This window comes from Pinus tabuliformis, chromosome 7, assembly GCF_031772625.1.
Source record: "Pinus tabuliformis cultivar Carrire ecotype Pingquan chromosome 7, CPIR1, whole genome shotgun sequence".
In the NCBI taxonomy this organism is placed as follows: domain Eukaryota; kingdom Viridiplantae; phylum Streptophyta; class Pinopsida; order Pinales; family Pinaceae; genus Pinus; species Pinus tabuliformis.
The window spans coordinates 1,703,864,610-1,703,876,838 of NC_142293.1; the positions used below are offsets into that span (position 1 = coordinate 1,703,864,610).

General features: G+C 35.0%; 1 pseudogene; it reads left to right on the forward strand.

Moving 5' to 3' along the window:
* The first annotated feature begins 1,128 nt into the window (after positions 1-1,128).
* Positions 1,129-12,229, forward strand: part of LOC149255106 (homeobox-leucine zipper protein ANTHOCYANINLESS 2 pseudogene) — a 50,359-nt pseudogene continuing 39,258 nt past the window's right edge.

A 12,229-nucleotide genomic window follows, 5' to 3' on the forward strand; every position in this document is an offset into this window, starting at 1 on the left:
TTTGGATTCAGCTGGGTGAGGAAGTCTCGTTAAGCTAACGCAGTCTTACTTGAAATGTGCAACAGCTCCATGCAAAGATGACCATTTTAAGAACAAACAACGAGTGACTCCGACTTAGAAGGGAGAAGAGAATCAGAGAAAATCCTAAGAAGTCTGTCCAATCGACAGAGCCAACAACATCCAAACCCCAGTGCTGAAGATAGGGAGAAGATCCCAACAGCTCAGCACGGAGAGGAAAATGCAGAGTCAGCGGAAAAACATGGGGAAGATGAAGAAGGCCGCTTGGACAATGTCTCTGACCAGCACAAGGAAAAGAGACAGAAATTTGAATTACGAGGAGAATTTAAAAAGATTAAACCATCACTTTTTTAGGGAGAAACCAAGGAGGCAGTAGAACCCTGGCTCATTGATATGAGAAAATATTTTCAGATTTACGAATACATAGATAAACTGAAAGCTCGATTGGAAGTTTATCAGTTAAGAGGTAAGGCTACTCTTTGGTGGAAAGAGATTAAATCAGTGAGAAAAATTGATGAGGAACGGGTTACATGGAATGAATTCCAAAAGCATTTTAAAGAAAAGTATTTAACTGAACATTACTATGACGAAAAAGCCAAGGAATTCCACGAGTTAAGATTGGGAACCTTAACCATGGACGAATATGTGGCCCGATTTACTTCCCTACTGCGCTATGTGTCTTATATGCAAGAAGAAAAGGCTAAGATTCAACGTTTTATCAACAACTTACCCAATTTTATGAAGGAGAAGCTTGAATTTGACTACCCCAAGACGATGGATGATGCTGTGCGGAAAGCCCGCATCTGTTATCAGCATATGAAACAGAAAAATGAAGGAGCTAAAGGAGGGTTGAACAAGAAAGGAAGAAGTCTAATTTCAAACAAACATCCAAAATTTTCTAACAGCAGAAATCTACAGCAAAAGCCTCTCAGTAAATTCCCAGCAAGAAATAAACCCAAGGTTGTTTATTCAGAACATAGACAGTCAGAAGGGACTAATAAATTTAGTAATGATCTACAGTCAAAACCACCACTGCAACGCTGGGGATGTGGAGAACCACACTACTACAAAAAATGTCAGCATAAGGAAAGAATGAAATAGCTGGAAAACATGCAGGAAGCATCCACTGTCGGAGAAGTGGCAAGGAGCATGCCCAGAATTAATGCTTCCCTGGATGATCACCAAGCAGAATATCAACCCACCATGATTGAATGTGAAGGTATGATCACTAAGCAACCTGTTTCGGTTTTGTTTGATCCCGGTGCTAGCTTAAGTTATGTTAGTCCTAAAGTGGTAGAAAATTGTCAATTGCAGCGTTGTAAATTCCCAAAACCATGGCTAGTTCAATTAGCCACTGGGGCAAAAAGAAAGGTAGTTGCCAAAACAAAACAATGTCCCATAGTAATTTCGGGACAACCCATTTGTGTGAACCTTAACCTTGTTCCTTTGGGTTCATACGACATTTTAATCAAAATGGATTAGTTGGAGAAATGTTGGTCCTTACTTGATTGCAAACAAAAAACTATTAGTTTTATTTCATAATCAAGACAAAAAAAGGAACTTCAAGGAATCAAGACCAATACCAAGATGCGCCTCATCACTGCTAGCCAGTTAGGAAAATGTATTAGGAAGGGCTATCAAATATATGTTGTTCAAGTGGGATTTACCAACACCAAGAATAAAATGACCTCCTTGGATAATATTCTTGTCATTCAGGAATTTGTCGATGTAGTTCTTGAATCCATCTATGGACTACCACCCAAGTGAGATATTGACTTCACCATTGAACTGATTCCGGGTGCATCCCTGGTATCCAAGGCCCCTTACCGCATAAGCATACCTGAGTTGACAGAACTCAAGATGCATCTTCAAGAGCTTTTGGATAAAAAGTACATTCGCCCCAGTGTGTCCCCTTGGGGAGCCCCCATACTATTTGTACAGAAGAAAGATGGAATGTTGAGACGGTGTATCGATTATCGTTAGTTAAATAAGTTGACCATCAAAAATAAGTATCCCTTTCCATGTACTGATGATTTATTCGATCAAGTGCAGGGAGCCAAAGTATTTTCAAAAATCGATTTAAGATCTGGTTTAAGTATCCAGTTTGTTGCTTCTTGCAGCATATCTCACAAATTTGTCTAAAGATGACTTGGCCATTGTGTATTTCTACATGAACATTTAACTCTCGACTAAGACAAGATTTTGAATTTTTTTGCTAGAGATATGACAAAGGAATTATGCTTTCTTGTGTAAGGATTCATTGAAACAATTTCTTTTTAATATAAAATATAAACTTTGGAAATTTCAAATTATCTTTTTAGCTATGTTGCATGTGTGCCTTTTTGGTTAGTTGATACACCATACATGTAATTACCAAACAATAAAACATCAAAACAGTCAATCTCACTAGGCCATTCATTGGTTTAAATCTTTTCAGTTCTAGTTTAACGTTCAAGAGGAAGAAAATTAATGAATGTAAAACATTGTTTTGCTGCTTCTTGCGGCATATCTCACAAATTTGTCTAAAGTTAACTTGGCCATTGTGTATTTCTACATGAACATTTCATTGTCGACTAAGATGCCTCTGCACTTTATTATCTCATCTCAAATTTACCTTCTTGAGCTTTTTTCATGATGCAGAAACAAACCAACATGCAATTGATTATGTTCTGTTCTTTCATTCCGCTAAACTTGAAAGTTTTGAACTTTCACTTTCCATGGGTGATCTTGATAGAGGGAAAATTGGTAAATGTTTGCAGAGATGGGTTCAATCAGCATCTTTAAAAAGAGTGAAACAAATTGCTCTTGAAATTGGCATGTTATTGGATGTTCCAACTTCTCTATTTTCTTGCGAATGCCTCACATTATTGAAGTTCCAGTTATTTTTCTTTACACGGCTACCCTCTTACTTCAGGGGTTTCAGATGTCGTGTAACCTGTTTCTCTATCATTGATTGACACAAATGATGATATACTTGAGCATTTTGTGGCAAATTGTCATCTTCTTGAAAACTTGACGATTCAAGACTGTACGATTGAAAACTTGAAAATTTTTGCAGTCAATCTCAAGTCTCTAAATATTATTGAATTTGAGGATAAAACGTGGGTGAGAGTGAACTGCCCAAAGCTAGTGAATTTTACAGTGCACGATTGTCCCAGGATGTCAATGTTGGAGCTTAAGTCTTGTGGGTCTTTGCATTTGTCCACCACAAAACTTAATTTACTTAAAGGCCTTTCTACTACAAACTCGCTGAAGAAAGTTTCTTTTTGTGGGTTCACTGGACAAGTGGATTTTCTTGAAGTTCTTGAAAGTTTTGTCTCCCTTGAAGAACTCTCAATAGAATGTGAACGGTTTAAGGTTAGTAATTGTCTCGCTTTTAGCATCCATTTTAGAGTGTTTAAACACCATAATTTTATTTATATATATATATATATATATATATATATATATATATATATATATATATATATATATAATTATTTAGTGAATTGATATATATATATATATATATTTTGAATTATTTCTAATCAAAATGTAATTAAATATTATTAAATAAATTGATTATGATATACTATTTTGTTTTTATAAATTTAAGATGTATAATATGTTAAAAAAATTATTGCAAATTGCAAACTTCAACAACATAGTCTTTATAAGTCGTTATAAACTTCTATTACTTTAAAAGTTGCAAACTTTAGCAACATCATCATTATACATTTTTCCTTGTAAATTTCTAGTAATTTAAAAAGTTGCAAACTTTAACAATACCATCTTTATACATTTTTCCTTAATTTAAAAATTGAAACTTTCACAACACAATCATTAAACATTTTTCCTTGTTAATTTTTATTAGTTTAAAAGTGACCAACTTTGACAACACAATTATTATAATTTTTTTTGTGACTTTAAAAGTTGCAAATTTCAGTGACATTCATTATAATTTTTAGTTACTTTAAAAGTTGCGAAAATCAAGGACACTCTCATTATATAACTATGCCATAATCATTATAACTACATTGTAATGCTTTCCCCTCTTCCAGTTGTTTTTCCTTTCCTGTCACTCTGCTTTGTCAGAGAATTACATTATCTTGCTCTTTAACTTGTCGATATACGCTATTTTATTTTGGAAAGTGTGATGTTAAGATTAATATGCTATTTGTTGTTTTTTTAGAGTTTTTAGCAAGGTTGGAATTTCAAAACAAACTTACCAATCAAATTTGACAATTTCACGGGAAAATCACCTCGTCACAGACAATTTACCCATCAAATTCCATCCCTGATCCCCAGTGATCACTAAAGAATTTGAATAATATTTACCATTCTCAAGTGGCATAGATCAATGGTTTTGTATATGTTTTTTAATGATCACTGGAAAATTTTAGAGTTAAAAATTCTAGCTTGAAAACTATCGAAATTTGATATTTATATATAATACACTTTAATATTTTAGAGTTTCTTTTTGAATATGTTTATCTTTAATCTTGACTTTTAATACCATCTAAATTTTATGTAATGTGTATAAACCTATTATTTTTTCAAATTCAAAATCTCTTCAATGCAAATAATGTAATTCATTTTTTTCATGTTGCAATACACATGAAAAATACAAAATGCAATGTTTATAGTATAAATATATTATCTTTTCAAATTCAAAGTGCCTTCAACACATAGAATGTAATTCATTTTTTCATGCTGTAATACACATCAAAAATACAAATGCACAGACAAATGTTACAATTAGTTCCATTGGAAAACTCTGGGGAGCCAATGATTTGAGGCCACAAAAATCTAGATTATTAACAAATTGGGAGAATATGAGGGTCGTTATATACTTTGGTTGCCTCATCTTCGTTCTATATGCTCCCTTTGCTCCCCTTTCCTACTAGAAAAAGGTCCACATTCGGCCGAGGAAATCGAGTGCATATATCATATTATATATATACTTACCCATTTTCACAGTTATATATACAACACGCGGCACCAGAGTCTCTATCCCATTTTCACAGTTATATATACAACACGCGGCACCAGAGTCTCTATCCCATTTTCACTAAGGTAGGGAATTTCAACGTTTTAAGCCGAAGTGAATTTGAAGGATGGGGATTACAACCTTAAATCATAGGGTGTATATAATATTTTATAATATCATGGATGATGTAGGTTAATTTTATAGGTATAATATAGTAATTTAAAATAAATTTATAATTTAATTAATTTTATATATATATATAATTTTTAGCAATGTAAAATATATTATAAAATCAATGTTTTTATATTTTTATGGATTAATGTTTATAGGAATTTATAAACAGTTTAATTTATATAATTAAGTTAATATGATATAAAATTTAATATATATTTAAAATTTAATAATAAAAATATTGTGTGAAGGTTCGTATGTTCATTATGGCATCAAAAAATTACATCTCATATGTTATTGTATTACTGGTCTGTCTAATGGGAAACAAACTAGTAGCACAAATTTAGAGTCTTGAGATTGCTAATGTTTTGCCTTACAAAAACCTCTGACAGGACAAAGACTATGCTATGAATGCGTTGAGGATAGGCACGCATGCTTTCTCTCACCAATTTCCAATCTATGATATGCATTTACACAAAAATTGAGTGCTTAAGACCCGAGACTACAAAGTTGACCATAAAAGCCAAGCTTTTATGGTTGACTTCCCCTTGGTTGGTGTTCCCATACTGCTATGTCCCCAAGCTTGTGCATCCTTTGTGTTGCCAGTGTGGCACCTTAGGGGGTTTCACATGTTGGTGTATTGTTACCTTGGTAGAAATATTGAAGTTGTTGTTATTTGTCATGCTCAAATTCGCCACCATTGTTACCTTGAGAGCAAGCTTGAAGTTGTTATTACCTTGGAGGTTGTTGTTAAGATTGAAGCAACTATTACCTTGGAAATTGTTGTCAAGATTGAAGTTGTTGTTACCATTTATGAAAATGAATTGAAGCAATGCAATGTTCATTCAGCGATGACACAAGATGAAGCATGTGATGCGTTCCATCGATCACTCTTGTGTATTGTTCCAAAACATAATTATATGATCATGCCTCTAATCCATAACAATTGCAGTGCACATTACTTGAAGAAAAGATACTAGACTATTATGGCCTTGCAGGCACTTCCCAACTAATCTGCAATGGAATGGGACCATTGATAGGTGATTGGAGGGCCATCTGAATCCAATGCATAATTGGCAAGGTGATCTGCTAGTTTGTTGCCTATATTGTGCACATGATAGAGTTGCGGTGCCCAGATTTGGTGGAGGAGCATGGTAACCCTTTGAATGCGAGACTCAATTCGCCAACCCCCTGAGATATTGGATAATGTTGTGCCATGTTGCCATTTTTCTAGACTGGAGATTATGAGCTTTGAATTACCCTCGATCATGAGTTGATGAGTCTGTAATCGCAAAGCAACTTCTAGATATTTTTCCAAGTAGGATAACTCGGCCTCATTGTTGGTGGTTATTCCCACCTTTCAAGCATAAATATGAAGAATGTGCCCTGTATTGTCTCTGAGGACTCCCCCATAGTTGGGCAGACCTAAGTTTCCATGAGAATCCCCATCAAATTAAAGCTTAGTGAAGCCCTTAGGGGGAGGGGATCATGAAGTGGGGTTGTTGTCCTTTATTGTGATTGAAATTTCCTGAGGAGGTACGAATGAGGGATTGAATCCCAAGACCTTTAGGATATTTTTCTCTTCCAGAGGACACTCCTAGTCATGGGGAGCCCACGATGTGGAAGATATTGTTTCTCGAAGTTTCTCTAGGATCTTGTTCCAAACATCTTCTAGAGAGGCGGTGGTGTTCTTGAATATTCGTGCATTCATTTCTTTCCATAGACTCCATGTTAGGAAGCCTGATAAAATATGTCAAGCCACTGTTAAGAAGTGGGTTGTTATATGGGAGGTTGGCCCATTTCTCAAGAGAAGTGGTGATTGAATGAAAAATTAGATCTGGGTTTTGGAAAATAATGGCAGTCTAGTCCCAGAGTTTTGAAGAAAATAGGCATGTTATGAAAATATGATTGATGTCCTTTTCTTGTGATTTACATAGCATATAAATTGAGGGGCCATTGAATCCTGTTCTTTGAATTTTGTCCCAAGTGAGCATTCGACCTTTCAATAATAGCCTGTTGTAGCTATTACAACACCCTCCAAAATCTTTCCCTATAGTCAATTTCAAAGCCTTCCTTGATCTTGTTGGTCGTTGTCCCAAACTTTGAAACTCATTTCATTTATGTTCTTAGAGTCTTGTGTTCCCCTTTGCAAGATGGACAAAGTATCAACTTTTAGCATGGTGGATGTCGTATCTTGTGTATAAGCTCATTCTGGTGGTTCTAAGAGGTCATCTTTGTGCAAATGAGTTGTTCTAACATTGTAAGTACCCATCACACTCATTTCCAAAGTTTTGAGGACTGTCACACACATGTCATCACGGTCACCACAAAGTACATCATTGATGTCACACTTGTCATATAGTTGTCTCACGGAGGAAAATGTTGTCCATGTGTTTGGATGATCTATGTTGTTGTGTTGTCAAATATTGTAAGTGTGTGATCACACTCAAAGTTCATCACCATTCACACCAATCTCATTGATTCCACACTTAGCCATTTTCAAAAAAAACTCCCAATTGGAAAACCTAGCTTCACCGGGCCTCCCTTAAGCTTTGCACTGCGGAGTCTTGGTCCTCTAGATGTGATCTTGCTTCTTGGCACTGTGCAATGCACAATTTCTGCCTCCCAGGGCTGTTGCACTATGCAGTTTCTGTGCCCAAGCCCTGAACTTCACCTCCAAAATTGTGCAGGCATTCCTCCCAACCCGACCTCCACTACACACTGCACAATCACAAGCCTCAAGCTCACCCCCTAAGCCCTTGAACTGCGTAGCTCCACAACAACCTAGCCTTCCTTGACTCCCAAAACTGTGCAATGAGCTCTCCCAATTCCCATCCCTTTAGCCTGTCCCATTGGCTCCGGAAACTACACTATCTTGTCCCTCAAACTTGGCTGAACTGTGCACTGCACAGTATCAGGGTTAAAGCTTTTCCACCAGATGCTGGAATTATGCACTGCGCAGTCATTGAGTCCCTTTTCCCAGCTTGTCATTTGTTCCAGGTTCAATTAGTGGATCAAAATGCATCATCTTAGGCTAGGGGGTTTTTAGATTGATGTCATCTAATCATGAGTGAATCGCAAGAACAGGTACTTTATCATGTCATGACAAGATGATGAAGAAGGAGAAGGAGAGGAACATGCTCAAAGACTCTCTTGCAACTAAACTTACAAGTTTATCATCAAGATAAAGTGAATGGACATTAGTTTGCAACCACTATTCAAGACTTGAGAACATTGAAGATTCTGCATCACCAAGCCATGAAGAGGTGGAAAGAAAATCATCTTCAAGAGGACATCCAACACTTAACAACAGCGATGGATTGACATTGCCACATCATCAAGCAATCCATGTCAGCAATGCCATGTCATGTCATGGCATGAGTGGTCATTAGTCAATGCATGCAAAGGCGCTGTTATGGAAGAAAAATTAGCAATGAATTTCCTCCAATATTGGGCTTCTCCCAAAAAACTTCTTACCTCAATAACTATCTTGGGCCTTGGCCAATTAAAAATGACATCAAACTTGGAGGGATCTTTTTTCAACTCACCTCCTCCAACAATATGACCCAAGTAAACTAAAGAAGTTTTTCGAAACTCACACTTTGACATCTTTAAATACAATTGTTCTTTCTTTAAGACATCATGTACTTTTCTCACATGCATGACATGTTCATCACAAGATTTACTGAAAATTGAGATGTCATCTAAGTAGCCTATAACAAACTCATCAAGAAATGGCCTCAACACATCATTGATCATGCGAATGAAGGTAGAAGAAGCATTACATAAACCAAAAGGCATAACTAGCGATTCAAACAAACCTTGTTTTGTCTTGAATGTTGTCTTCCAAATGTCTCCTTAAACAATTCTAATTTGATGGTAGCCACTCCTTAATTCCAACTTACTGAAATACTTTTCATCTTTCAATTGATCAATTAAATCATCTATTTTAGGCAGTGGGTAACAGTTCTTTACCGTAATCTTTTTCAATACAAGGAAGTCCACACACATGTCATGTTACATCCTTCTTTGGCACCAAAACAATAGGTGAACCACATGGCTAAGAACTTGGCCTGGTGATCCCTTTATCCAACAACTGTTGAATTTGCTTTTTAATTTCTACACTTTCCATCACTGACATCATGTACATTCCAATGTTAGGAAGAGGACAATCTTGCTGCAACTGTATTTCATGTTGGATTACTCTCTTGGGAGGCAATCCTTTCGGTTCCTGAAACATCTCATCATATTGGTTAACAACATCAGCCAACTTAGATTTCAATCCTGAGTCACAACCTTGAAAAGCTTCATTATTAATATTATTCTTGGGTGTGATCATTAGAAGCACAAAATTCTCGCTAGAATTTACTAGTCTTTTCATCTGTCCCGCATTTACAAGTGAAAGATTTAGTTTCTTGCAATGGGATCTTAAAATGTATTCTACTCTGTCTTTGAACAAATGGTATTTGTTTTCATGTCTATGGAAGATAGCTTTTTTTTCATAGAGATACGGGCTACCCAAAACTATACCACATATGTCTAATCCCACAACATCAAGTTCCACTTCATCTATGAAATTTGCAGTAATGACGAATTTCAGTCTACACTTTCTAGTTACTTGCAATTGTGCATTGTCACACACCCATCCTAATGGATATGACTTATGATGTGGAATGGTTTCCAAGTTATAAATTTTGACAATGTTTTCAAAGATGAGATTGGCTTGAGAGCCACTATAAAAAAGAGTACCAATTTTGCTATGTTTTGAGATTTACCCTTATGTGGAAAATTTATATCCTCTTCTTTTCATTTGGAGTTTCATTGTGTAAATTTGAAGTACTAGTGCTAGCAATGGATTCTTTTCCTTTCATACCCATGGCTGTAAATTTAGTTTCATCACCCTAATCGGTTCCCAAACCCTATTGAGTGGTTGCAGTTGTCTTTTGTTTTCCCTTCTTGTTGCATTTCTTTGGTTTCATCTCAGGATGAAGCTTCCAAAAATGACCTTCATCGTGACCCTCCTTGGAACAATGTTTTCATGTTATTTTCTCTCCTTCCTTCTTAATGGATGAGTTTTACTTTCCTTTCCCTTTGAAACTTTTTTCTTTTCCTTTACCCTTAAATGGCTTTTTATTACCCTCTTCTGGAATATTTTTCTCTCTTGCCTCAAGATGAGTGGCTTGCACACAAAACTCATCTAGATTATTGAGATTAAACATAAGGATAGTATGCCTAAGGTAACTGTGTAAACCCCCTATATACTTCAACAGTGTGTCTTTTGATTGCAAATCTACACCTAACATTAGAGATCTTCTTCTAAATTCTTGGGTGTAATCTTGGACATTTTGACCTTTAAGTTGTCTAAAGTTATGCCAATTCATGATGGCTTTCTGCATATACACTAAAGGGTAAAATTGTCTTTTAATTGCAGCAATGAAATCAGACTAAGAAATTGAGATCTTACCATGTATTTTTATCTCTTCTTTTGTCTTAGCTTCCCACCATACTATTGTTGCACCTTCCAGCCTCTAGGAAGTTAACTAAATCTTTATGTCATTATCTTGAAGGTTTTGAATTCAACAATAGACCTCCAACTAGCGAACTCAATTATCAAGCTTCTCTGCATTCACTTCACCATTATACATGGGCAATTCAAATTTAACATCAAGTTTTAACAGGGGCGTTTTACCAATTCCTTTTGAGGTATGTTGATGAGTATGAGTAAGGGTTGTATTAGTGTAAAATGGTGAAGATGTCTGTGAAGGTGAAGATGAAGATGATGGTGGAAATGGTGGAGGTTTACCTCTATTTCCATTACATTCTCATCCAGAACCTTCTCCTTTTGGAGGCTTGGAGCTTTCACCCTGCAGTCTTGTATTCCTCTCTTCATAGAGGACTTTTATCATCTCTGCCATGTCAAAGAAAGCCTTCCTAAAAACATTCTCATCCCCTGTCATATTTGCAGGCTCTCCCTCATGTCACATGCTTACTGAAGCTTAAACTACAATTTGACGTAGAAATGGTGGTGGAAGTTGTGCCAATCATGCACTCCTTCTCCTTGACCCAGCTTTAGGACCTTCAACCAGCTGTCCTTCTCCTCTCTTGAGCTTCAACCTTATAAGCATCACATTCACTTGCAAACAATTAAATCCTCCTTGCACAAAGAAAACCAAGAGCTCTAGTAGCAAACTTGATATGAATGGGAAAATTAGTTTTGTTGTGCTAAATTCCTCTTCAGAATATATAAAAGTTCTTAAGGATTCATGAGGTTAATTGCAAGTTTTAACATGAGTTTTTGAGTGTTTTTATGTAAATTTAATGTACAAATTAACATAAACAAATGACTGAACAACTACATATAATAGACATGAACATCACTAAAATAGTATCACAACAACACATGATGAAGGAGTTCATTCATTTTGGAATTTAGTGAATATTAAATTGCTCAAAACTTATAAAACTTATTCATGTCATTTGTTTTATATTTTTCCTTTGCAGTTCAGTGAATATTAAATTGTTGAATATATCGTATTTATTATCAAAAACTTATTTTAATTATCGATAATAATTTATTAAATTTAATATAATATATATAGTTAGTTAATAAGTAAAAGTGATTGATTCTTTTCAAACAATTTATATTCCCCACTGAACTAAACCCAATTCAAATCAATTATCGATAATAATTTATTAAATTTAATATAATATATATAGTTAGTTAATAAGTAAAAGTGATTGATTCTTTTCAAACAATTTATATTCCCCACTGAACTAAACCCAATTCAAATCAATTTAATTAGCAAGTTATTCTTCCCAACTAAATTCAATCAGAAAAATATATTAGAATTATAACAATATATTAGTATAATAATTTTAATTTTATTTATTTATTATTTAGAAATTTATTAAATATTTCAAAATATTGTTTAATAATAATAATGTATATGTCATATGGTATATTAGTCAATGTAAGAATTAACTTTTTTTTTCCTTTAGAAAAAGTCATAATTTTCATTAAGAAAGAAAATTACATTTTGTAGATGCAAAAGCATATACCATACGTGGGGC